Source organism: Sciurus carolinensis, chromosome 3 (assembly GCF_902686445.1).
Source record: "Sciurus carolinensis chromosome 3, mSciCar1.2, whole genome shotgun sequence".
Lineage (NCBI taxonomy): Eukaryota > Metazoa > Chordata > Mammalia > Rodentia > Sciuridae > Sciurus > Sciurus carolinensis.
In genome coordinates, this window is record NC_062215.1 from 53163424 (window position 1) to 53190509 (window position 27086).

Genomic DNA, 27086 nt, shown 5'->3' on the forward strand with positions numbered 1-27086 from the left:
GAAGGCTACCTGGGGAAGACTCTAGCTGCCCTGCCCTGCTCTGATAAGCCACCCCTATCTGTGCCTGCTGCCCAGGCCAAGTTTTGCCCAGTTGGGGAGACTCACCCCATGACTCTATTTTTGTCCAAGTCTCTCAATGCCTCCCCTTCTTGAGTCCTGGGTTCTGGAGCGACTGGAGATGCAGTCACCCTCTAGGCCGCCATCTTGGATCGCCCCGTGGAAAGAGCCTGCAGCCAGAGTGGGTAGAGCCGCCTGGAGAAGTCTCTGGCTGCCCTGCCCTGATCCCAGAGGCTGCTTGCGGATCGAAGCTCTCCGTTGGCTCGGGGACTTGTGGCTGGCTCTATGTAGAAAGGCTCTCACTGGGCGGTCTTCTCCAAGAAGCTAGCCTTGAAAGGCGCCTCCTACCACAGGGGCCCAGGCTGCTTGGGGAAGTCTCTGGCTGCCCTGTCCTGCTCCCTGAAGCTGCCTGTGGGCCAGAGTACGCCGCACTGGCTCCGGGACTTGGAGCTTGTTCTGGTCAGAAAGGCTCTCACTAGGGGGCCTGCTCCGAGAACCTGGAGAAGCTGGCTGTGTGGGCGGGGCCCAGCGCCGGAATGCACAGGACTGCCTGTGGAAGACTCTAGCTGCCCTGCCCTGCTCCGATAAGCCACCTCTATCTGGGCCTGCCACCCGGGCCGAGCTTTACCCAGTGGGCAGACTCACCCGTGGCTCTATTTCAGTCCGAGTCTCTCAATGCCTCCCCTTCTTAACTCCTGGGTTCTGGAGCGACTGGGGGTGCAGTCACCCTCTAGTCTGCCATCTTGGATCGCCCCATTTGACCCAGCTATCCCACTCCTTGTCCTATACCCAAAGGACTTAAAATTAGCATACTTCAGAGATACAGCCACATCAATGTTCATTGCTGCTCAATTCACCATAGCCAGATTGTGGAACCAACCTAGATGCCCTTCAGTTGATGAATGGATAAAGAAACTGTGGCATATATATACAATGGAATATTGCTCCACAATGAAGAATGATAAAATTATGGCATTTGCAGGCAAATGGATGAAATTGGAGAATATCATGCTAAGTGAGATAAGCCAATCTCAAAAAACTAAAGGACGAATGATCTCGCTGATAAGCGGATGAGGATATTTAATGGGGGTGGGAGGCGTTAGCTTTAGGTTTAGGGTTAGGTTTAGGGTTAGGGATAAGGAGTGTGGTAAGAATCAAGGAAAGAAGGACTGTATAGAGGGAAAAGAGGGGTGGGAGAGGTGGGGGGGAAGGGAAAAAATAATCAAACATCATTGCCCTATGTAAACGTATGATTACACAAATGGTATGCCTTGACTCCATGTACAAATAGAGAAACAACATGTATCCCATTTGTATACAATAATAATAATAAAAAAAAATAAAAAAAAGAAAAAAGGCTGAGAAATCGAGTGAAAAAAAGGGGAATAAAACAGTGAAATTTAGGCTTCTAAATAAAAACAAGTTATAGAATGTAAGTAAGTTGCAAAAGGTTTGTGGAAGGTAAATCTGAAAAATCTCTTACATGTGATTAAGTTGGCTATAATCAGCACAGTTAAAGTTATACAATAGTTTTTTTCTAAGGTTAACCTTTAATATGCAAATTCTCTATATTTAGAAACAAGAAGCATTCCTTAAAGCATTGATCTGTTCTTATTTATCAAGATAATTTCTTATGTCTGTTAGGTTTCATTACTTACGGAAACTAAGTCTTAAATGGATTAGAGTTTGTACCTGTTTTAAAATCATTACTTTGTAACTGGTTAAATAAACAACTGTTATTTTAGGTTATTACAATATAGTTGACATCCTAAATATATGTGACCAGAGATACATCTGAAAACTGTTTGAGCCTTGTCTAAGTGTTAATGTAAAAGTTTGTGGAATGTTAGTTTATGGAGGTTTATAGAGGCAATATAACCAGTAAGTACTTTCTTTTATACATTAAATCTGACATAGAATGCTATTGCCATTTGAATATCTGGCTTATATCTATTTACTTTGACCAAGTCTGTTTCTAATCATTAACACTGTTTTCCAAATGTGTAACAGATTTAAGACTATCCTTTGATTTTTGCCAGTACTACTAACCCATGCAAACCTGTGATTTTTGTTACTCTACACTATAGATTCTAAATTTTACTTTAAAAGTTAAACTTAGTTGGACTGGGGTTGTGGCTCAGTGGTAGAGTGCTTGCCTAGCACATGTGAGGCACTGGGTTAGATCCTCAGCACCACATAAAAAAAATAAATAAAGTTATAAAAAAGCACATGATTTCAGGCTAAAAAAAGTTAAACTTATTTAATATAAGGACATCTGTATAATTGTGATTCTCACCATTACTGACTTCTCTGCATATTAGTTGTATTCATGTTCTTCAAGTATACAAGCTTTTAAAATATAAAGCTTAGGAGAGCATTTTACCAAGTTGGTATTCTCCAAAATGCAATTGTCGGTAGCAATAGTCTCCTTCAGATTTACATTGAAATAAGAAATTTGATTGGTATTATCGTTTAATATTTTGTAACTGGATAAAGGTAACCCATTATCTGTAAGTTATACATAAAATTTTGTGTTACTCTTTACATTGTAATGGGAATTCAAATTTATTTTTGAAAGGCAAAAACTATCATGAATATATATGGAATTTTATAAAGGTGTTTTTTCAACATCTCTGAAAGGTTTTTTTCTCTCAAACTTATAACTATTATTGTGATATATGATATTAATAGATTCCTTAGTATTGAACCAATTGGCATTCCTCAAATACATTCCACTTGGTTATAGTGAAAGTACTTGCTTTATGTGCTTGTGGAGTCTGTTTGCTAATTTATATATATACATATATATAAAATTGTGTATGAATATGTATGAGTGAAAAAAAAGAAATATTTAAAAATATCAAATGTATAAATTAAACTCATAAAAGGAGTAGTAGAAAATAGGTGAGTCTTTAATAAACTTAAAATGAGATCAATAAGTTCAAGTGTAACAGCAAGGACAGAAGTTATAAAGTAAATATTTATGTATCTGGCTATATAAACTATCCAGACACCATCAGTATTAAAGAGATAAAACTGCAATAGGGCACATATTTGGAACATTTATGACAAAAAGTCAATATTTGCTTTAAAATAAGAGAGAAATCTTAGCCTTATTCACAAAGAAGTGCAAACTAAACAGCAAGGGAAATAGTGATTGAAGTATCATATCATAAATATGTTTTGAATGATAATATCTAGGGTTGGTTAGGATTAGGGAAGTGACTTTCTCAAACTGAATTGGTAGGACAGTAAAATGATGAAATCTGTCTAGTTGAAGTTTGTTGAACTTATATAACTGTTGAAAACGCCAGGAAATTGTGTAAAGGCCTATCAAAGCATGGCTCTTAATAGTGAAAAACTGGAAATAAATCAAAGGGCTAAGATAAGGGTTTGATCATATTAATCAGGATGTGATGATAAAATGACAGTCATTACAAACTATGAAGCAGATCAATTTATTAATATGGAATAAAAATAACTTTTGATAGGAAGAAGAGAAGAACAGAAGAGCTGTGGGGTATGCTGGAGAAAACAAGAATGAAAACACCAATAACCAGACAAAAAAGAAGAAACAGCTGACTCCTGTTTGCAGGAGGCTGACTCAGGCTCAGGCCTTCTCTTTTTGAACACCTTTTCCCTCCCCTCGTGACATGGCTATAAGTCTTGATAATGACACTACTGAAACCACACATTATTAATTGGCCTCCTCCACTCTCCAAGGTCCCAATTCCTTTCAGCCTAAGTACCAAAAAGAAAGTAACTTTTTCTAGGTGGCCTTTCCCTCTGGTCTTATTAGCAGAAGACAATCTGCAAATCCCTGGGCTTCCCTCCCTCCCAGGCTGCTTCATCCTAACTCTCATTTGGGAGCTAATTAGAGGATTCTGTTTATGGAACTCACAAGAACTTCAGCCCCTAGTCCTGGCCCTGGCTGTCTCAATGGAAATAGTTGCTGGAGGTGAGCCTCCTGAGGCTCTGAGGAGCTGGGGAAGTTAACAAAGTTTATCAATTATTTTCTTCTTGTCTGATACACCAACATACACTCAGAACTATGGGGACTTGAGATTAATCCCAGTGTGTGGGGGAGACACCATGATTTCTACAGGTGTGAGCCCTTCACTAGTTCTGTCATGGAAGTGCAGTCAAGTGTGGTAGAAGGGCCATAGCACTGGCCAGAGAGTTGGAGTGGGTATTATTTAATACAGTTGGGTGGGTTAATCCATGCTCTATCCTTTTTTAGAGAGGGAGTGAACAGAGAAATATTCTTCTCCTTCAACTAAAAATCCAATGGAATTTCAACAGCTACACTATATCTAACATCAATTCGATAACTCTGAAATTCGAGTCACTTAATCCTCAAAATAATCATTTCATAGGTGAAGAAACTGGAGCCTGCAGAGCCACCTGGCCTGATGTCACATGGTGCTGTTAGTCTGGAATCTAGCTCTAACTACTCCTCACTCAGTGCTGTCTTCACTGGGTGGCTTGATGCAGCAAGGGCCTAAGCCTCACAGCTTTTTACCTGCCATGTAGAAGATGCTGGAATCATATTTTCCCTTCTTGATATTCTGGCCTGGAAAAGTACCTTTAACTACCAAATAAATATCTGAATCCCATTAGGGCCCTGCTATCTTTGATGCCCCAGATTCCATGAACACAAACTCCAACAACAAAATTAAGTATTTTTCTGGCTGATGTTCCAAGACGACTTCTTAAGCTCACTTCTTTCCATTTCAATTTATTGCTGCTTCAAAGGCCTTCACATATCTGGCCCACGGCCACCACATACAATTTGGGTAACTGTTCAGTTGCTGATGCCCAGGAACCAGATCTATTCATCAGAGATCCATGGTGGTGAATTGTTCATGACTTAATGTACCTGTTCTCAACTTTATTTATCGGAACTCTCCATTTAATTGCCCATAGTCACTTATTTTCCACCATCCTTTGATACCCTGGGTGGGTCGAGCATTTACCATGCAGTAGGTGAATGAAAAAAAAAAAAAAGTCTAAAATTTTTGGAAGAGATTAATTTTGAAGATAGAGGAATTGAGACTTCAAGAACTGGCATAGTCAAAGGTGCTTTAGACCTGGATTAGAACTGGGGTCTCTGTGTGTCCTGTTTTTGGCTTTCTTCATTCAGTTTTATTGCCTTTTGTATTTCTGAAATTCGTTGCACCTAAAATCAGTATCACTCTGTGAATTTTGAATTATTAAGTGATTTTCTAAAGGAAGGAAGTGGGTAAAGAAAAGACACTGGCCTAGATGCCACTACTTGGAGAAGGTTGCACTATATTCTAACTTCACAGGCTCTGGCAAATCACTTAGGCAGTCCGCATCTTTTTTTTTTTTTTTTCATCTGTGAAGTGAGGATTAGGAAAGAGCTGGCTTTCTTACTCTCTAATCCTGGCCCTGGTTGTCACTGTGGATGACAATTAACTGTGCTGTTGCAAAATTCAAATGAGAACTTAGATTTTAAAGTGCTTTATAACTACTGTTATGTGCTATTAGAATAGTAATAAAAAGTGTCTTAGGGCTAGGGTTCTTCTGCATCTCAGTTGCACTTTTCTCTGTGGTGGACACATGGTAAGGCTCTAGGTGTAGTCTGGAAGGGGGCTGTGGGAGGTAGAAAGGTTGTGATGTGTGGGCACATCTCCAGGTAGACACAAGCAGATGCTCAAATTCACAGGTGGGTCATGGATGGTCTCAAATTGTCACAGGAGTTTCGAGGACTGATAATAGCTGGAATGTGTTCCTATGAATATGAATCTTCTGAAGGTGGGGCTGGTAGACTAAAATACTGCTTTCACTGTCAGGAGTCTGTGAACCTACGTTCCCAAGGGTCACACATCCATCTCAACCAAGGTTGTCTCTATCTTCAACTGCACTTGTGTAAAAGGAGTCAAAACCAGGCAGTAGGTCAGGAGTACTAGAGCTGGGTGGGATGTTTAGGATAATGGCAGATGAGGTTTGGAGTGTTGTGGAGCATGAGATTTCAGTTTTCAAGCCAAGAACTAGGAAGAGGCCAGAAGGTTCAACAGCGATATTCTCATCAAAGATCTCAAAGAGCCAAAGCAAACTTGAATAAAAAGAATAAAACTGAGGACATCACACAATCTGACCTCAAAATATACTAAAGCGATCCTAATCAAATCCGCACGGTATGGGCATAAAAACAGACTCATCAACCAATGGAGCAGCTTTTATTTCTTGTGCTTTGGGAGTTGTGTTAAGGAAATCTGGTCCTAGGCCAACATGATGAAGATTTGTACCTACTTTTTCTTCTATAAGATGCAGGGTCTCTGGTCTGACTCCAAGGTCCTTGATCCATTGTGAGTTGAGTTTTGTGAAGGGTGAAAGATAGGGGTTTAATTTCATTTTGCTGCAAAAGGGTTTCCAGTTTTCCCAGCACCATTTGTTGAAGAAGCTATGTTTACTCCATTGTATGTTTTGGCACCTTTGTCTAGTATGAGATAACTATATTTATGTGGGTTTGTCTCTGTGTCCTCTATTCTGTACCATTGATCTACCTGTTTGTTTTGGTGCCAACACCATGCTGTTTTTGTTACTATTGCTCTGTAGTATAGTTGAAGTTCTGGTATTGTGATTCCTCCTGCATCACTCTTCCTGCTCAGGGTTGCTTTAGCTATTCTAGGTCTCTTATTCTTCGAAATGAATTTAATGATTGCTATCTCTATTTCTATGAGGTTTGTCATTGGAATTTTAATTGAAATTGTTTTGAATTTCTATAGCACTTTTGGTAGTATGGCCATTTTGAACAATATTAATTCTGTCTATCCAAGAAATTGGGAGATCTTTCCATCTTCTAAGGTTTTCTTTAATTTCTTTCTTTAGTGTTCTGTAGTTCTCTTTGTAGAGGTCAGACAGGGCACTAATCTCCAGAATCTATGAAGAATTAAAAAAACTTTACACCAAGAATACAAATAACCCAATCAACAAATGACTAAGGACATGCGCAGACACTTCACAGATGAAGATCTACAAGCAATCAACAGATATATAAAAAAATAAGAGAAAGGCAAATCAAAACTACACTAAGATTTCATCTCACCTCAATTAGAATGTCTATTAACAAAAATACAAGCAACAATAGATGTTGGCAAGGATGTGGGGAAAAAGGTACACTCATACATTGCTGGTGGGACCTTGGTGCAGTCACTCTGGAAAGCAGTATGGAGATTCCTTAGAAAACTTGGAATGCAACCACGATTTGACCCAGCTACCCCTCTCCTTGGCCTGTACCCAAAGGACTTAAAATCAGCATACTAGAGTGATGTTGTTACATCAATATTTACAGCAGCTCAATTCACAATAGCTAGATTGTGGAACAAGCCTAGATGTCCTTCAATAGATGAATGAGTAAGAAACTGTTGTATATATATACAATGAAATGCTATTCAGCCATAAAGAAGAATAAATTTAGGGCATTTGCAGGTAAATGGATGGAATTGGAGAATATCATGCTAAGTGAAACAAGCAAATCCCAAAAAACCAAAGGCCAAATGATTTCTCTGATAAGTGGATGATAACACATAGCAGGGGTGGAGTAAGGGAAGAATGGAGGAAGGATGGATTGTGTAGAGTGAAAAGAGGGGTGGGAAGGTGGTGAAAGGAAGGAAAGATAATAGAATGAGACAAACATCATTACCCTATGTACATGTATGATTACACAAGTGGTGTGACTCTACTTCATGTACCACCAGAGAAATGAAAGTTGTACCCCATTTGTGTACAATGAATCAAAATTAAAAAAAAAATTAAATAAAAAAAAAAGAGTTCTGATGCCAAGCCTCTTGTGGCAAGAAGTTGGAGTGTCAAGGTCACCATTTCATTACTCCCTAGGTTTACTTCAGCCAAATTGCCAGTCATGTAATTCTGCGACTGGTCCCTAGAGGGCTCTCTACTTAAACAATGGACACCATTTTGGTGGGACTGAATACATTAGGTGAGCAGTTGTGCAGCAGCTCACTTCTAGAACAGGTGGATTATATTTTTCTTTTCACTGTTTGGCGTAAAGCAGCCCAACAATAGCTATTACTTAGAGGAGAGTGAACACTTTTACTTATCAGAATTTTCCATAGAGCTCCCTCCTTTCCCATTGCATAGTTATGATTAAAAGACAAAAATAAAAAAATATATATATATTTTAGTCGTGCTTTTTCTCTTAACATTTTTATACTTGTTGAAAAAAGTGAAGACTTTTCAAGATTTCAGAATTTGTTTTATTTCAAAATTCTGTGCATTATTGTTTACTCATTTTCTTCTTTTTATTGTAAACAAATGGGATACATGTTGTTTCTGTTTGTACATGGAGTAACAGCATACCATTTGCACAATCATACATTTATATAGGGTAATGATGTTTGATTCATTCTGTTATTGTTTCCTTCCCCCACCCCTCTTTTCCCTCAATACAGTCCCTACTTCCCCCATTCTTGCCCCCCTACCACCCTCCTTTATGTATCATCATCCACTTATCAGTGAGATCATTCGTCCCTTGGTTTTTTTTGAGATTGGTTTATCTCACTTAGCATGATATTCTCCAGTTTCATCCATTTACCTGCAAATGCCATAATTTTATTATTCTTTATAGCTGAGTAATATTCCAATGTACATATATACCACAGTCTCTTTATCCATTCATCAATTGAAGGACATCTAGGTTGGTTCCACAGTCTGGCTATTGTGAACTGAGCAGCTATGAACATTGATGTGGCTTTATCTCTGTAGAATGCTGATTTTAAGTCCTTTGGGTATAGGCCAAGAAGTGGGATAGCTGGGTCAAATGGTGGGTCCATTCCAAGTATTCTAAGATATCTCCACAATGCTTTCCAGAGTGGCTGCACTAATTTGCAGCCCCACCAACAAAGGAGGAGTGTACCTTTTTCCCCACATCCACCCAACACCTATTGTTGCTTGTATTCTTGATAATCGCCATTCTAATTGGGGTGAGATGGAATCTTAGTGTAGTCTTGATTTGCATTTCTCTTATTACTAAAGATGGTGAACATTTTTTCACATGTTTGTTGATTGCTTGTAGATCTTCTTCTGTCAAGTGTCTGTTCATATCCTTAGCCCATTTGTTGACTGGGCTATTTGTATTCTTGGTGTAGAGTTTTTTGTGTTCTTTATATATTCTGGAAATTAGTGCTCTATCTGAAGTATGAGTGGCAAAGATATTCTCCCAATCTGTAGGCTCTCTCTTCGCATTGCTGATAGTTTCCTTTGCTGAGAGAAAGCTATTTAGTTGGAATCTATCCCAGTTATTGATTCTTGCTTATTTCTTGTGCTATGGGAGTCCTTTTAAGGAAGTCTGATCCTAAGCCAACGAGTTGAAGATTTGGACCTACTTTTTCTTCTATAAGATGCAGGTTCTCTGGTCTGATTTCGAGGTCCTTGATCCATTGTGAGTTGATTTTTGTGCAGGTTGACAGATAGGGGTATAATTTCATTCTTTTGCATATGGTTTTCCAGTTTTCCCAGCACCATTTGTTCAAGAGGCTATCTATTTTCCATTGCATATTTTTGGCACCTTTGTCTAGTATGAGAAAATTGTATTTATTTGGGTTTGTGTCCGTGTCCGCTATTCTGTGCCATTGATCTACCTGTCTATTTTGGTGCCAACACCATGCCGTTTTTGTTACTATTGCTTTGTAGTAGAGTTGAAATTCTGGTATTATGATACCCCCTGTTTCATTCTTCCTGCTAAGGATTGCTTTACCTATTCTGGGTTTCTTATTCTTCCAGATGAATTTCATGATTGCTTGCTCTATTTCTGTAAGGTACATTATTGGAATTTTAATTGGAATTGCAATGAATTTGTATAGTACTTTTGGTAGTATGACCACTTTGACAATATTAATTCTGCCTATCCAAGAACATGGGAGATCTTTCCATTTTCCAAGGTCTTCCTCCATTTCTTCCATCAATGTTTTCTAGTTTTCATAGCAGAGACCTTTTACCTCTTTGTTAGATTGATTCCCAAGTATTTTATTTTTCTGAGGTTATTGCAAATGGAGTTGTTTTCCTCATTTCCCTTTCAGCTGTTTCGTCGCATGTATATAAAAGTGCTTTAGATTTATGCGTGTTGATTTTATAGCCTGCTATTTTGCTGAATTCATTGCTGAGGTCTAGAAGTTTTCTGGAGGAGGTTTCTAAATATAGAATCATGTCATCTGCAAATAGTAAGAGCTTAAGTTCCTCTTTTCCTATTCGTACCCCTTTAATTTCTTTAGCCTGCCTAATTGCTCTGGCTAGAGTTTCGAGGACAATGTTGAATAGAAGTGGTGAAAGAAGACATCCCTGTCTTGTTCCCATTTTTAAAGGGAATGGTTTCAGTTTTTCCACATTAAGAATGATGTTGGAAGCAGCCTCTGGGATCAGGGCAGGGCAGCCAGAGACCTCTTCAGGTGGCTCTGCCCACTCCAGCCGCAGGCTATTTTCACGGGGTGATCCAAGATGGCGGCCTAGAGGGTGACTGCACCCCCAGTCGCTCCAGAACCCAGGAGTTAAGAAGGGGAGGCATTGAGAGACTCGGACTGAAATAGAGCCACAGGTGAGTCTGCCCACTGGGTAAAGCTCGGCCCGGGTGGCAGGCACAGATAGGGATGGCTTATCGGAGCCAGGCAGGGCAGCTAGAGTCTTCCACAGACAGCCCTGCGCACTCCGGCGGTGGGCCCCGCCCACACAGCCAGCTTCTCCAGGTTCTCGGAGCAGGCCCCCTAGTGAGAGCCTTTCTGACCAGAACAAGCTCCAAGTCCCGGAGCCAGCGCAGCACAGTGTACTCTGGCATGCAAGCAGCTTCAGGGACCAGGATAGGGCAGCCAGAGATTTCCCCAAGTAGCCTGGACCCCTGCAGTGGGAGGTGCCTTTCAAGGATAGCTTCTCAGACCAGACCGCCCAGTGAGAGGCTTTCTACATAGAACCAGCCCACAAGTCCCCGAACCAATGGAGAGCTTCGATCCGCAAGCAGCCTCTGGGATCAGGGCAGGGCAGCCAGAGACCTCTTCAGGCAGCTCTGCCCACTCCAGCCGCAGGCTCTTTTCACGGGGCGATCCAAGATGGTGGCCTAGAGGGTGACTGCACCCCCAGTTACTCCAGAACCCAGGAGTTAAGAAGGGGAGGCATTGAGAGACTCGGACTGAAATAGAGCCACAGGTGAGTCTGCTCACTGGGTAAAGCTCGGCCCGGGTGGCAGGCACAGATAGGGGTGGCTTATCAGAGCAGGGCAGGGCAGCCAGAGTCTTCCCCAGGTAGCCTTCCACACTCCGGCGGTGGGCTCCTTCCACACGGCCAGCTGCACGGTGCAGGCCCCAGTGAGAGCCTTTCTGCACAGAGCCAGCTCCAAACCCTGGAACCAGTAGGGGGCTAGGGGCAGCTTTCTTTGGATGCACTGCATTATCAAATTCCTCCAAGACATCAGGCTACTGAAGGCTGGGAGGTGATACAGTGGAAATCTACTGGGACACTATAAGCCAATAGCGGAAATCTGCAATATCTCAGGGTCCCACTGACAGCTGACCAATATGAGAAAACAAGGGAAGAAAATGTCCCAAACAAACCTAGATACTACATCAATAAAACCCAATGACAGCACACCAGAAGAAATGTCAGAAAGGGAGTACAGAATGTATGTAATTAAAACGATCAGGGAAGCAAATGAGGAGATGAAAGAGCAAATGCAGGCATTGAAGGAGGAGATGAAAGAGCAAATGCAGGCATTAAATGATCGCACCAATCAACAGTTAAAAGACCAAATATGGGAACCAAGGGATCATTTCAATAGTTAGAGATACTGAAAAAAAGGAAACTGAAATACTTGAAATGAAGGAAACAATAAACCAAGTTAAAAACTCCATAGAAAGCATAACCAATAGGATAGAACACCTGGAAGACAGAACCTCAGACATTGAAGACTAATTATTTAATCTTGAAAACAAAGTTGGCCAAACAGAGAAGATGGTAAGAAATCATGAACAGAATCTACAAGAATTATGGGATATCATGAAAAGGCCAAATTTAAGAATTATTGGGATTGAGGAAGGCTTAGAGAAACAAACCAAAGGAATGAGCAATCTATTCAATGAAATAATATCAGAAAATTTCCCAAATCTGAAGAATGAAATGGAAAACCAAGTACAAGAGGCTTATAGAACTCCAAACATACAAAATTACAACAGACCCACACCAAGGCACATTATTATTAAAATACCTAACATACAACATAAAGACAGAATTTTAAAGGCCGCAAGAGAAAAGAAACAAATTACATTCAGAGGGAAACCAATAAGAATATCAGCAGATTTTTCAATCCAGACCCTAAAAGCTAGCAGGGCCTGGAACAACATATACCAAGCCCTGAAAGAAAACGGATGCCAACCAAGAATCTTATACCCAGCAAAACTTACCTTCAAATTTGACGATGAAATAAGATCCTTCCATGATAAACAAAAGCTAAAGAAATTTACAAAAAGAAAGCCAGCATTACAGAACATTCTCAGCAAAATATTCCATGAGGAAGAGATGAAAAACAATGATGGAAATCAGCATCAGGAGGCACTAGCCTAAAGGAATAGCCAAATAAAGGAGAAACCAAATCATGTCAAAAACAAATATGAGTCAATTGACTGGGAATACAAATCATATCACAATAATAACCCTGAATGTTAATGGCCTGAACTCATCAATCAAAAGACACATACTGGCAGATTGGATTAAAAAGAAAAATCCAACAATATGCTGCCTGCAAGAGACTCATCTCATAGAAAGAGACACCCATAGACTAAAGATGAAAGGATGGGGAAAAACATACCATGCACATGGACACAGGAAAAAAGCTGGAGTATCCATCCTCATTTCAGATAATGTGGACTTCAAACCAAAACTAGTCAGAATGGATAAAGAAGGATATTACATGCTGCTTAAGGGAAGCATAAATCAGCAAGACATAACAATCATAAATATCTATGCCCTGAACATTGGCTCATCGATGTACATCAAACAAGTCCTTCTCAATTCCAGAAATCAAATAGACCACAACACAATAATACTAGGCGATTTTAACATACCTCTCTCACCACTGGATAGATCTTCCAAACAAAAATTGAATAAAGAAACTATAGATCTCAACAACACAATCAACAACTTAGACTTAATGGACATATATAGAATATACCATCCAACAAAGAATGAATACACTTTCTTCTCAGCAGCACATGGATCCTTCTCTAAAATAGACCATATTTTATGCCACAAAGCTACTATTAGCAAATACAAGAAGATAGAGATACTACATTGTACTCTATCAGATCATAATGGATTGAAATTAGAAATAAATGACAGAATAAAAAACAGAAACTTCTCCAATACCTGGAGACTAAATAATACACTATTATATGATGAATGGATAACAGAAGACATCAGGAGGGAAATAAAAAAAAATTCTTAGAAGTAAACAAGAACAAAGACACATCATATCAAAATCTCTGGGACACTATGAAAGCAGTACTTAGAGGAAGATTTATTTCATGGGGCGCATTCAAAAAAAGAAATAGAAATCAACAAATAAACGACTTAACACTACAGCTCAAAGCGCTAGAAAAAGAAGAGCAGACCAATACCGAAAGTAGTAGAAGACAGGAAATAGTTAAAATCAGAGCCAAAATCAATGAAATCGAAACAAAAGAAACAATTGGAAAAATTAACAAAATAAATTGTTGGTTCTTTGAAAAAATAAATAAAATTGATAAACCCTTAGCCACACTAACAAAGAGAAAGAGGGAGAAAACTCAAATTACTAAAATTTGGAATGAACAAGGAAACATTACAAGAGAAACGAATGAAATACAAAACATAATTAGAAGCTATTTCGAAAATCTATACTCCAACAAAACAGAAAACCTCGAAGACATCAACAAATTTCTAGAGACATATGAATTACCTAAACTACACGAGGAGGAAATACACAACTTAAATAAACCAATTTCAAGCAATGAAATAGAAGAGGTCATCAAAAGCCTACCAACAAAGAAAAGTCCAGGACCAGATGGGTTCTCAGCCGAGTTCTACAAAACCTTTAAAGAAGAGCTCATTCCAATACTCCTCAAACTATTCCATGAAATAGAAGAGGAGGGAACCCTCCCAAACTCATTCTATGAAGCCAATATCACCCTGATACCTAAACCAGACAGAGACACATCGAGGAAAGAAAATTTCAGACCAATATCATTAATGAACATCGACACAAAAATTCTCAACAAAATTTTAGCAAATCGTACAGAAATATATATTAAAAAGATATTGCACCATGATCAAGTGGGTTTTATCCCAGGGATGCAAGGTTGGTTCAACATTCAGAAATCAATAAATGTCATTCACCATATCAACAGACTTAAAGTTAAGAATCACATGATTATTTCAATAGATGCAGAAAAAGCATTCAATAAAATACAGCACCCCTTCATGCTCAAAACACTAGAAAAAATTGGGGTAGTGGGAACATTCCTTAACATTATAAAGGCCATCTACGCTAAGCCCATGGCTAATATCATTCTAAATGGTGAAAAACTGAAAGCGTTCCCCCTAAAAACTGGAACAAGGCAGGGATGCCATATTTCACCACTTCTATTCAACATTGTCCTTGAGACTCTAGCCAGAGCAATTAGACAAACCAAAGAAATTAAAGGGATATGAATAGGAAAAGAAGAACTCAAACTATCCCTGTTTGCTGATGACATGATTATATTTTAGAGGAACCTGGAAATTCCATCAGAAAACTTTTAGAACTCATAAATGAATTCAGTAAAGTAGCAGGTTACAAGATCAATGCTCATAAATCCAATGCATTTTTATACATAAGTGATGAATCTTCAGAAAGAGAAATTAGGAAAACTACCCCATTCACAATAGCCTCGAAAAAAATAAAGTACTTGGGAATCAATCTCACAAAAGAGGTGAAAGACCTCTACAATGAGAACTACAGAACACTAAAGAAAGAAATTAAAGAAAACCTTAGAAGATGGAAAGATCTCCCATGTTCCTGGATAGGCAGAATTAATATTGTCAAAATGGCTATACTACCTAAAGTGCTATACAGATTCAATGCAATTCCAATTAAAATCCCAATGATGTACCTTGCAGAAATAGAGCAAGCAATTATGAAATTCATCTGGAAGAATAAAAAACCTAGAATAGCTAAAGCAATCCTCAGTAGCAAGATCGAAGCAGGGGGTATTGCAATACCAGATCTTCAACTCTACTACAAAGCAATAGTAACAAAAACGGCATGGTATTGGTACCAAAATAGACAGTAGATCAATGGTACAGAATAGAGGACATGGACACAAACCCAAATAAATACAATTTTCTCATACTAGACAAAGGTTCCAAAAATATGCAATGGAGAAAAGATAGCCTCTTCAACAAATGGTGCTGGGAAAACTGGCAAACCATATGCAATAGAATGAAATTAAGCCCCTATCTCTCACCCTACACAAAACTCAACTCAAAATGGATCAAGGACATCAGAATCAGACAGAAACCCTGCATCTTATAGAAGAAAAAGTATGTCCAAATCTTCAACTTGTTGGCTTAGGACTTCCTTAACAGTACTCCCATAGCACAAGAAATAAAAGCAAGAATCACCAACTGGGATAGATTCAAATTACAAAGCTTTCTCTGAGCAAAGGAAACTATCAGTAATGTGAAGAGAGAGCCTACAGAGTGGGAGAATATCTTTGGCAACCATACTTCAGATAGAGCGCTAATTTCCAGAATATATAAAGAACTCAAAAAACTCTACACCAAGAATACAAATAATCCAATCAACAAATGGGCTAAGGAAATGAGCAGACACTTCACAGAAGAAGATGTACAAGCAATCAACAGATATATGAAAAAATGTTCAACATCCCTAGTAATAAGGGCAATGCAAATCAAAACTACCCTAAGATTTCATCTCACCCCAAGTAGAATGGCGATTATCAAGAACACAAGCAACAATAGGTGTTGGCGAGGATGTGGTGAAAAAGGAACACTCATACATTCCTGGTGGGGTTGCAAATTAGTGCAGCCACTCTGGAAAGCAGTGTGGAGATTCCTCAGAAAGCTTGGAATGGAACCACCATTTGACCCAGCTATCCCACTCCTTGGCCTATACCCAAAGGACTTAAAATCAGCATATTACAGAGATACAGCCTCATCAATGTTCATTGCTGCTCAATTTACCATAGCCATACTGTGGAACCAACCTAGATGCCCTTCAGTTGATGAATGGATAAAGAAACTGTGGCATATATATACAATGGAATATTACTCTACAATGAAGAATGATGAAATTATGGCATTTACAGGCAAATGGATGAAACTGGAGAATATCATGCTAAGTGAGATAAGCCAATCTCAAAAAACTAAAGGACGAATGATCTCGCTGATAAGCGGATGAGGACATATAATGGGGGGTGGGAGGGATTAGCATTAGAATTAGGGTTAGGTTTAGGGTTAGGGATAAGGAGAGCCGTAATAATGAAGGAAAGAAGGACTGTATAGAGGGGAAAGAGGGGTGGGAGGGGTGGGGGGGAAGGAAAAAAAATAATCAAACATCATTGTGCTATGTAAACGTATGATTACACAAATGGTATGCCTTGACTCTATGTACAAATAGAGAAACAACATGTATCCCATTTGTATACAATAATAAAAATAAATAAAAAATAAATAAAAAAAGAATGATGTTGGCCATGGGCTTAGCATAAATAGTCTTTACAATGTTCAGGTACATTCCTACTATCCCTATATTTTCTAGTGTTTTGAGCATGAATGGGTGTTGTATTTTGTTGAACACTTTTCCTGCGTCAATTGAAATAACCATATGATTCTTATCCTTAAGTCTATTGGTATGATGGATTACATTTATTGATTTTGGATGTTAAACCATCCTTGCATTCCAGGATGAACCCCCCTTGATCATGGTGCATGATTTTCTTAATATGTTTTTGGATATGGTTTGCCAATATTTTGTTAAGGTTCTTTGCATATATATTCATCAAAGATATTGGTCTAAAATTTTCTTTCCTTGATGTGCCTTTTGCTGGTTTGGGCATATTAGCTTTATAGAATGAGTTTGGTAGGGTACCCTCCTTTTCTATTTCCTGGAATACTTTGAGAAGTATTGGAATGAGTTCTTCTTTGATGGTCTTGTAGAACTCAGTTGAGAATCCTTCTGGTCCTGGGCTTTTCTTGGATGGTAGTTTTCTAATGACTTCTTCTATTTCATTGCTTGATAGTGATCTGTTTAAATTGTGTACATCCTCCTGGTTCAGTTTGGGAGGAGCATATGCCTCTAGAAATTTGTCAATGTCTTTGGTAGTTTCTATTTTGTTGGAATAGAAATTTTCAAAGTAGTTTCTCATTATGTTATGTATCTCAGGGTGTCCGTCATGATATTTCCTTTTTCATCATGTATTTTAGTAATTTGAGTTTTCTCTATCCTTCTCTTTGTTAGTGTGGCTAAGGGTTTGTCTATTTTGTTTACTTTTTCAAAGAACCAACTTTTTGTTTTTTCAATATTTTGAATTGTTTGTTTTGTTTCAATTTCATTGATTTCATCTCTGATTTTAAATATTTTCTGTCTTCTACTACTTTTGCTGTTATTCTGTTCTTCTTTTTCTAGGGCTTTGAGCTGTAATGTTAGGTCATTTAGTTGTTGACTTTCCATTCTTTTCTGGAATGCACTCCATGCAATGAATTTTCCTCTTAGTACTACTTTCATAGTGTCCCAGATATTTTGATATGTTGTATCCTCATTCTCATTGACCTCTAAGAATTTTTTTAATCTCTTTCCTGATATTTTCTGTTATCCATGTTTCATTCAATAGCATATTATTTAATCTCCAGGTGTTGGAGTAATTTCTGTTTTTTATTTTGTCATTGATTTCTATTCTGAGTCCATTATGATCTGATAGAACACAAGGCAGTATCTCTATTTTTTTGCATTTCCTAAGGGCTGCTTTGGGGCATAACATATGATCTATTTTCTAGAGGGTTCCATGTGCTGCTGAGAAGAAAGTGAATCCACTCATTGATGGATGAAATATTCTATATATGTCTATTAAGTGTAGGTTATTGATTGTGTTATTGAGTTCTATGTTTTCTTTGGTTGCTTTTTGTTTGGAAGATCTATCTAGTGGTGACAGTGGTGAGTTAAATTCACCCAGAATTATTGGGTTGTGGTCTATGTGATTCCTGAAATTGAGAAGGATTTGTTTGATGTACAGGGATGCACCATTGTTTGGGGCATAAATATTTACTATCGTTATGTCTTCCTGATTTATGGTTCCCTTAAGCAGTATGAAATGTCCTTCTTTATCCCTTCTGACTAACTTTGGCTTGAAGTCCACTTTATCTGATATAAGGATGGAAACCCCTGCTTTTTTACTGAGTCCATATATATGGTAGGTTTTCTCCCATCCATTCACCTTTAGTCTGTGGATGTCTTTTTATATGAGATGAGTCTCTTGCAGGCAGTATATTGTTGGGTCTTTCTTTTTAATGAATTCTGCCAGTCTATGTCATTTGATTGATGTGTTTGGGTCATTAACGTTCAGGGTTACTATTGAGATATGATTTTTAATCACAGTCTTTTGGCTTATTTTGGTTTTTAAGGTGGATTGGTTTCTCCTTTGAGTGGTTTTTCTCTAAGGTATTTCCTCCCTTTACAGACCTATATTGTTGTGTTTCATTTTCTCCTCATGGAATATTTTGTTGAGAAAATTCTGTAGATTTTCTCCCACTCTGTAGGCTCCTTCTTCACACTGTTGATAGTTTCCTTTGCTAATAGAAAACTTTTTAGTTTGAATCTATCGCAGTTATTGATTCTTGCTTCTATTTCTTGTGCTATAGGAGTACTGTTGAGGAAGTCTGGTCCTAAGCCCACATGTTGAAGATCTGGACCTACTTTTTCTTCTATAAGATGCAGGGTCTCTGGTCTGATTCCGAGATCCTTAATCCATTTTGATTTAGTTTCATGCATGGTGAGTTATGGGTTTGGTTTCATTCTGTTGCATATGGATTTCCAATTTTCCCAGCACCATTTGTTGAAGAGGCTATCTTTTCTCCATTGCATATTTTTGGCTCCTTTGTGTAGTATGAAAAAATTTTATTTATTTGGGTTTGTGTCCGTGTCCTCTATTGTGTACCATTGATCTACCTGTCTATTTTGGTACCAATACCATGCCATTTTTGTTACTATTGCTTTGTAATAGAGTTGAAGTTCTGGTATTGCAATACCCCCTGCTTCATTTTTCCTGTGAAGGATTGCTTTAGCTCTTCTGGGTTTCTTATTCTTCTAGATGAATTACATTATTGCTTGTTCTATTTCTGTAAGGTACATCATTGGGATTTTAATTGGAATTGCATTGAATCTGTAGGGAACTTTTGGTAATATGGCCATTGTGACAATATTAATTCTTCCTATCCAAGAACATGGGAGATCTTTCCATCTTCTAAGGTTTTTTTTAATTTCTTTCTTTAGTGTTCTGTAGTTCTCATTGTAGAGGTCTTTCACCTCTTTTGTGAGATTGATTCCCAAGTATTTTATTTTTTTCGAAGCTATTGTGAATGGGGTAGTTTTCCTAACTTCTCTTTCTGAAGATTCATCACTTATGTATAAAAATGCATTAGATTTATGAGCATTGATCTTATATTCCACTACTTATGAGTTCTAAAAGTTTTCTGGTGGAATTTCCTGGTTCCTCTAAGTATAAAATCAAATAATCAGCAAATAGGGATAGTTTGAGTTCTTCTTTTCCTATTCGTATCCCTTTAATTTCTTTGGTCTGTCTAATAGCTCTGGCTAGAGTTTCAAGGAAGATATTAAATAGGAGTGGTGAAAGAGGGCATCCCTGCCTTGTTCCAGATTTTAGGGGGAATGCTTTCAGTTTTTCACCATTTAGAATGATATTAGCCATGGGCTTAGCGTAGATGGCCTTTACAAATTTAAGGAATGTTCCCACTATCCCTATTTTTTTCTAGTGTTTTGAGCATGAAGGGGTGCTGTATTTTATCAAATGCTTTTTCTCCATCTATTGAAATAATCATGTGATTCTTGACTTTAAGTCTGTTGATATGGTGAATTACATTTATTGATTTCCTGATGTTGAACCAACCTTGCATCCCTGGGATGAAACCCACTTGACCATGGTGCAATATCTTTTTAATATGTTTTTGTATGAGATTTGCTAAAATTTTGTTGAGAATTTTTGCATCGATGTTCATTAAGGATATTGGTCTAAAATTTTCTTTCCTCGATGTGTCTCTGTCTAGTTTAGGTATTAGGGTGATATTGGCTTCATAGAGTGAGTTTGGGAGGTTTCCCTCCTCTTTTATTTCATGGAATACTTTGAAAAGTATTGGAATGAGCTCTTCTTTAAAGGTTTTGTAGAACTTGGCTGAGAACCCATCAGGTCCTGGACTTTTCTTTGTTGGTAGGCTTTTGATGACTTCTTCTATTTCATTACTTGAAATTGGTCTATTTAAATTGTGTATGTCCTCCTCGTGAAGTTTAGGCAATTCATATGTATCTAGAAACTTGTTGATATCTTCAAAATTTTCTATTTTGTTGGAGTATAGATTTTCAAAATAGCTTCTAATTATGTTTTGTATTTCAATCATGTCTGTGTGACATTTCATTGTTCATTCTGAATTTTGGTGATTTGGGTTTTCTCTCATCTTCTCTTTGTTAGTGTGGCCAAGGGTTTATCAATTTTGTTTATTTTTTCGAAGAACCAACTATTTATTTTGTCAATTTTTTGTATTGTTTCTTTTGTTTCAATTTCGTTGATTTCAGTCCTGAGTTTAACTATTCCCTGTCTTCTACTACTTTTGGTGTTGGTCTGTTCTTCTTTTTCTAGGGCTTTGAGCTGTAGTGTTAGGTCATTTATATGTTGAGTTTTACTTCTTTTATTGAATGTGCTCCATGAAATAAATTTTCCTCTAAGTACTGCTTTCATAGTGTCCCAGAGATTTTGATATGATGGTTCTTTGTTCTCATTTACCTCTAAGAATTTTTTAATTTCCTTCCTAATATCTTTTGTTATCCATTCATCATATAATAGCATATTGTTTAATCTCCAGGTGTTGGAGTAGTTTCTATTTTTTACTCTTTCATTTATTTCTAATTTCAATCCATTATGATCTGATAGAATACAGGGTAGTGTCTCTATCTTCTTGTATTTGCTAACCTCAGCTTTGTGGCATAACATATGGTCTATTTTAGAGAAGGATCCATGTGCTGCTGAGAAGAAAGTGTATTCACTCTTAATTGGATGGTATATTCTATAAATGTCTCTTAAGTCTAAATTATTGATTGTGTTATTGAGATCTACAGTTTCTTTGTTCAATTTTTGTTTGGCACATCTGTCCAGTGGTGAGAGAGTTGTGTTAAAATCACCTAGTATTATTGTATTATGGTCTATTTGGTTTCTGAGATTGAGAAGGATTTGTTTGACATACATGGATGAGCCACTGTTTGGGGCATAGATATTTATGATTGTTATGTCTTGCTGATTTATGGTTCCCTTAAGCAGTATGAAATATCCTTCTTTATCCCTTCTGACTTAATTTGGCTTGAAGTCCACATTATCTGAAATGAGGCTGGATACCCCAGCATTTTTGCAGAGTCCATGTGCATGGTATATTTTTTCCCATCCTTTCACCTTTAGTCTATGGGTATCTCTTTCTATGAGATGAGTCTCTTGTAGGCAACATATTGTTGGATATTTCTTTTTGATCCAATCTGCCAGTCTATGTCTTTTGATTGATCAATTCAGGCCATTAACATTCAGGGTTATTATTGAGATATGATTTGTATTCCCGGTCATTTGACTCATTTTATTTATTTATTTATTCATTTATTTTTTACATGACTTGGTTCCTCTTTATTTGAGAGTTCCTTTAGGATAGCTTCTCCCTTTGCTGATTTGCTTCTTTGTTTTTTATCTCTTCCTCATGAAATATTTTGCTGAGAATGTTATGTAATGCTGGCTTTCTTTTTGTAAATTCTTTTAGCTTTTTTTTTTTATCATGGAAGGATTTTATTTCATCATCAAATCTGGAGGTAAGGTTTGCTGGGTATAAGATTCTTGGTTGGCATCCATTTTCTTTCAGAGCTTGAAAAATGTTGTTCCAGGCATTTCTAGCTTTTAAGGTACGGATTGAAAAATCTGCTGATACCCGTATTGGTTTCTCCCTGAATTTAATTTGGTTCTTTTCTCTCACAGTCTTTAAAATTCTGTCTTTATTTTGTATGTTAGGTATTTTCATTATAATGTGCCTTGGTGTGGGTCTGTTGTAATTTTGTGTATTTGGAGTCCTATAAGCCTCTTGAACTTGATTTTCTATTTCATTCTTCAGATCTGGGAAATTTTCTGAAATTATTTCATGGAAAAGATTGTTCATTCCTTTGGTTTGTTTCTCTAAGCCTTCCTCAATCCTAATAATTCTTAAATTTGTCCTTTTCATGATATCCCATAGTTCTTGGAGATTCTGTTCATGATTTCTTACCATCTTTTCTGTTTGTTGAACTTTGTTTTCAATGTTAAATATTTTGTCTTCAATATCAGAGGTTCTGTCTTCCAGGTTTTCTATCCTATTGGTTATGCTTTCTATGGAGTTCTTAATTTGGTTTATTGTTTCCTTCATTTCAAGGATTTGTGTTTGTTTTTTTTCAATATCTCTAACTCTTTATTGAAATGATCTTTTGCCTCCTGTATTTGCTCTTTTAACTGTCGATTGGTGCGATCATTCAATGCCTGCATTTGCTCTTTCATCTCATCATTCAATGCCTGCATTTGCTCTTTCATTTCATCGTTTGCTTCCCTTATCATGTTAATTATGTACATTCTGAACTCCCTTTCTGACATTTCTTCTGCCATGCTGTCATTGGATTTTATTTATGTAACATCTAGATTTGTTTGAGGCATTTTCTTCCCTTGTTTTCTTATGTCATTCAGGTATCAGTGAATTGCTGAGATGTTGCAGATTTCCTCTATTGACTTATAATGTCCCTGAAGATTGCTAGTATATCCCCTCTTATCCTTCAGTAGCCTGAAGTCTTGGAGGAAGTTGATAATGCGGTGCTCCAGAAGGAAGCTGCCTCTCTAGGGGTGGTGGTCTTCAGGTGGGGTATATTCCCTGCTAGTGGGCAGAGGTGCCTCCACTTGTTGACTAATGGTCAACCAAAGGGGAACTAGGTTGTGGGCTGAGGCAAGGCCTGTTTGTACCTGGGTCTCTGATTTTACCGTTCTTGTGGGAAAACCTCACCCGGCGGGGAAGACTCATCCGGTGGCGAGGTCTCGCTGGTCAGTTCCCCTCCTGGAGGTTCCCCTCAATCCACAACTACTGCCTGGGCAGGGCAGCCTTCCCAGGCAATGTTCCTAGTTACCTGGACCTACCTCCTCGGCCTGGGAGCCTTGCCTTTCGCAGACGAGTCTCCTTTGGCTGCCCCTCCTCAGAGAAGCTGCCCGCAGTCTTTGAAACTTCGCTCCACCCCTCAGCTTGCCTCTCTTCCACTGAGAAGCCACCTAGGTCCTCAGACCGTGCTTTGCACCCACCCAATCACCTGGCTATGCGGCCCCTCCTCTGAGCAGCCACCTGGAGCCTCATACAGATGCTCTGAATCCCTTCAACCCGCCACACGCCTCTTCCTCCAGGCAGCCACCCGGTGTTCTGTGTGTTCACTTGGAGACCAAGCAACTCACTGCGCAACTCCTCCTCCTCAGGGCAGCCCCTCACCCTGTTGTTCAGGAGGTTTCTCTGAGTACTAACAGCTCGCCTCCAGCTCTTCCTATGGGCGCCGCCAGAGCCCCGGTGGGTTGCTCCAAAACCAAATGTTGTGCTGAGCGGCCTCCAATAAAAAGCTCCCAATTGTCCGTGTTCACTGCTCCAGCGGGGGGAGGGGTATCTTCCCACCTGGGCCGGGCAGTCTTCCTCTGCAATGTTCCCAGGGGCCCGGACCTACCTCCTGGGTCTGGCAGCCTCACCCTTTGCAGATGAGTCTCCTTAAGCTGCCTCTCCTCAGAGAAGCTGCCTGCAGTCCTCGAACCTTCACTCTGCCCCTCAGCTTGTCTATGCAGCTCTTCCACCAAAAAGCCACCTAGGTCCTGGGACCCTGCTCTGCACCTAATCGCCTTCCTATGCGGCCCCTCCTCTGGGCAGTCGCTGAAGTCCGGCGGATTGCTCTGAAACCAAGCGCTGTGCTGAGCAGCTTCCTCTGCAAAGCTCCCAGTTGTCTATGTTCACTGCTCCAGCGGGGAGAGGGGTGTCTTGCCGGCAACCCTACTTCACAAAGTTCCCTGCGTTCTGGGACTACTGCCCCATCCGGGACGCCTCCCCAACGGGAGAGACTCACCCGGTGGCTTTGAGTTGGTCCCAAATCTCTCATTATCTCCTCTTTTGAATCCTGAGTCCTGGAGCAACATGAAATGCAGCCACCCTCTAGTCCGCCATCTTGAAAAACTCTCTGTAAGCCTCTTGTATTTGATTTTCCATTTAATTCTTCAGGTTTGGGAAATTTTGTGGTATTATTTCATTGAATAGGTTGTCATTCTTTTGGTTTATATCTCTGTGCCTTTCTCAATCCCAATAATTCTTAAATTTGGTCTTTTCATGATGTCCCAAAGTTCTTGGAGATTCTGTTCATGATTTCTTACCATCTTCTTTGTTTGGACAACTTTATTTCCAAGATTAAATATTTTGTGTTCATTGTCTGAGGTTCTGTCTTCCAAGTGGTCTAGTCTTTTGGTGATGATTTCCATTGAGTTTTTTATTTGGTTTATTGTTTCCTTCATTTCAAGGATTTCCATTTGGATTTTTTGAGAATCTCTATCTCTGTTGAAATGATCTTTTGTTACCTGCATTTGCTCTTTGAGCTTATTGGTATTATCATTCATTTCCTGAATTTGCTCTCTTATCTCATCCTTTGCTTTGTGAATCATCTCAATCATGTATAATCTGAAGTCCTTTTCTGCCATTTCTTCTAACATACTGTCATTGGATTCTATTAATGTAGAATCTAGATTTGTTTGCATCATTTTCTTCCCTTGTTTTTTCATGTTGTTCATGTATCTTCCCCTCTAGCTGTGCAGATCTGGGGTATTACAGATTTCCCCCTAGAGGCTTATAGTGGTCCTATAGGTTTCCAAAACCCTTTCTTTAAGGGGAGATCAATATTAGTAGTGCCCAATTCAGACACTATGCGATCCTAGACCAAATAGCCCCTATGAGGACAATAACAAAATTGTCATAATAAACAGAATGAGTACCAATATTATCTTCAGTATAAAACAGATTTGTAATAAGGTCTGCAGTTTCAAATGGAGGACAAAGAGGATGCAGAGGGATGTAGAATGTGGCTGTTAATGGGATAAGAAAAGAATATACAGTAGTTCTAGATAATAGAAAGGATGAGAGTGTAATCAAAAGAAATTGGATGTTAGCATGCAAAAAAGGGAGAAAGAGACTCTGAGGGAACAGGTAAACAAAAGGAAAAGAGAGCAAGAAAAGTAAAGAAATAAAAACTTAAATTTTTTCAATTTAAAAAAGAAAAAAGAAAATCTACAGTATAACAGTCATATATTATTGAAACCTCCCAGAGTTCAGTAGCCTGATACATGAGAGGTACCTGACAATGAGCTTCAAGCCTCCAGCAAGCATTTCAGGATGGGTTTTGGTCCACCTAAAGTCCAGAGCTATGGCTTCCAGGATTATCCAAGATGGCTGCTCTGGCTTCCAAATGTGTTGGCTAATGGTAGCTGTAGCTTGGGGTGTGGCTGTGGTCAGCAGGAGGTCCTGGAGGTGGAATGTGGTTGGTCAGGCAGGGGTCCTGGAGGTCTGGTGTGTTTGGTGTGCTTGTGGGATCCTGGAGGCCAGTTGCAATCAGTCGGTCTGGGATCCTGGTGATCAGGCCGTAGTCAGTTGGTCTGGGGGTCCTGGCAGCAGAGAGCAGTCTGTCAATGTGAGGGCCCCAGAGGCAGGGAGTGATCAGTCGGGCTGAGGAATCCTGGAGACGGGGCTCAATCAGTCCGGCCAGGGGTCCTAAGGATGTTGTCTCAAAATGGCGGCAGCCACATGTAATCAAAACTTCAGGTACTGTAGCAGTGAACTTCCAGGCAACAGCAGCCAGCTGGTGCTCCACTGGCGGTCAGTGATCCGTTTGCTGACTGTTGTTGGATGTTCAGGAGGTGAACCTCGTGTGTTGGGTGATGGATAGGTGCAAGACAGGCAATGGACAGGTGAGAGGCAGGCAAATGGCAGATGATAGGCGCCTGACAGCAATCTGAACTCAAAAAAGGCGTCAATATGCTGGCATACTGCAGGTGATCACAGCAGACAAGTGGGGTAAACAGCAGGGGATTGATAAGCAGCAAAAACTGCCTTACCAAGAAACACATATCCTTTGCTTGAAACCGGAGTTATGGAGTGACAAGGGACGTAGACTTCATCCAGTCAGCCATCTTGGATCCATTCTGTTTACTCATTTTCTATGTCCTCAATTTTGGTTTCTTCCTACTTTATGTGCTTTAATTAAACTTTCTGTCTAATTCTGAAAAAAGTGAATACTTAATCCATCAGTTGCATTCAGCTTTTTAAAAAAGTGTGTCTCAAAAGGCAATTGGTTTACTTTTTTACATGTAACAAAAATTTTTGCCCATGTTCCTCTAATTCCAGTGGCTTGGAAGGCTGAGTGAGGAGGATCACAAATTAAAGGCCAGTCTCCCCAGCTTAGGGATATTCTGTATCAAAATTTTAAAAAAATGGGATTTGGAATACAGTTCAGTGATAAATCACCCCTGATTTAAATCCCTAATATAAATTTTTAATTGGCTTTTCTGAAGTACAATTTATTGATTTTTCTTTTTATGAATCATGCTTTTTGGTTCAGGTCTGAAAACTCTGATTATCCTTAGGCACTGAAGTTTTTCTAAGTTTTTTCTGAATGTTTCATATTTTTTTTA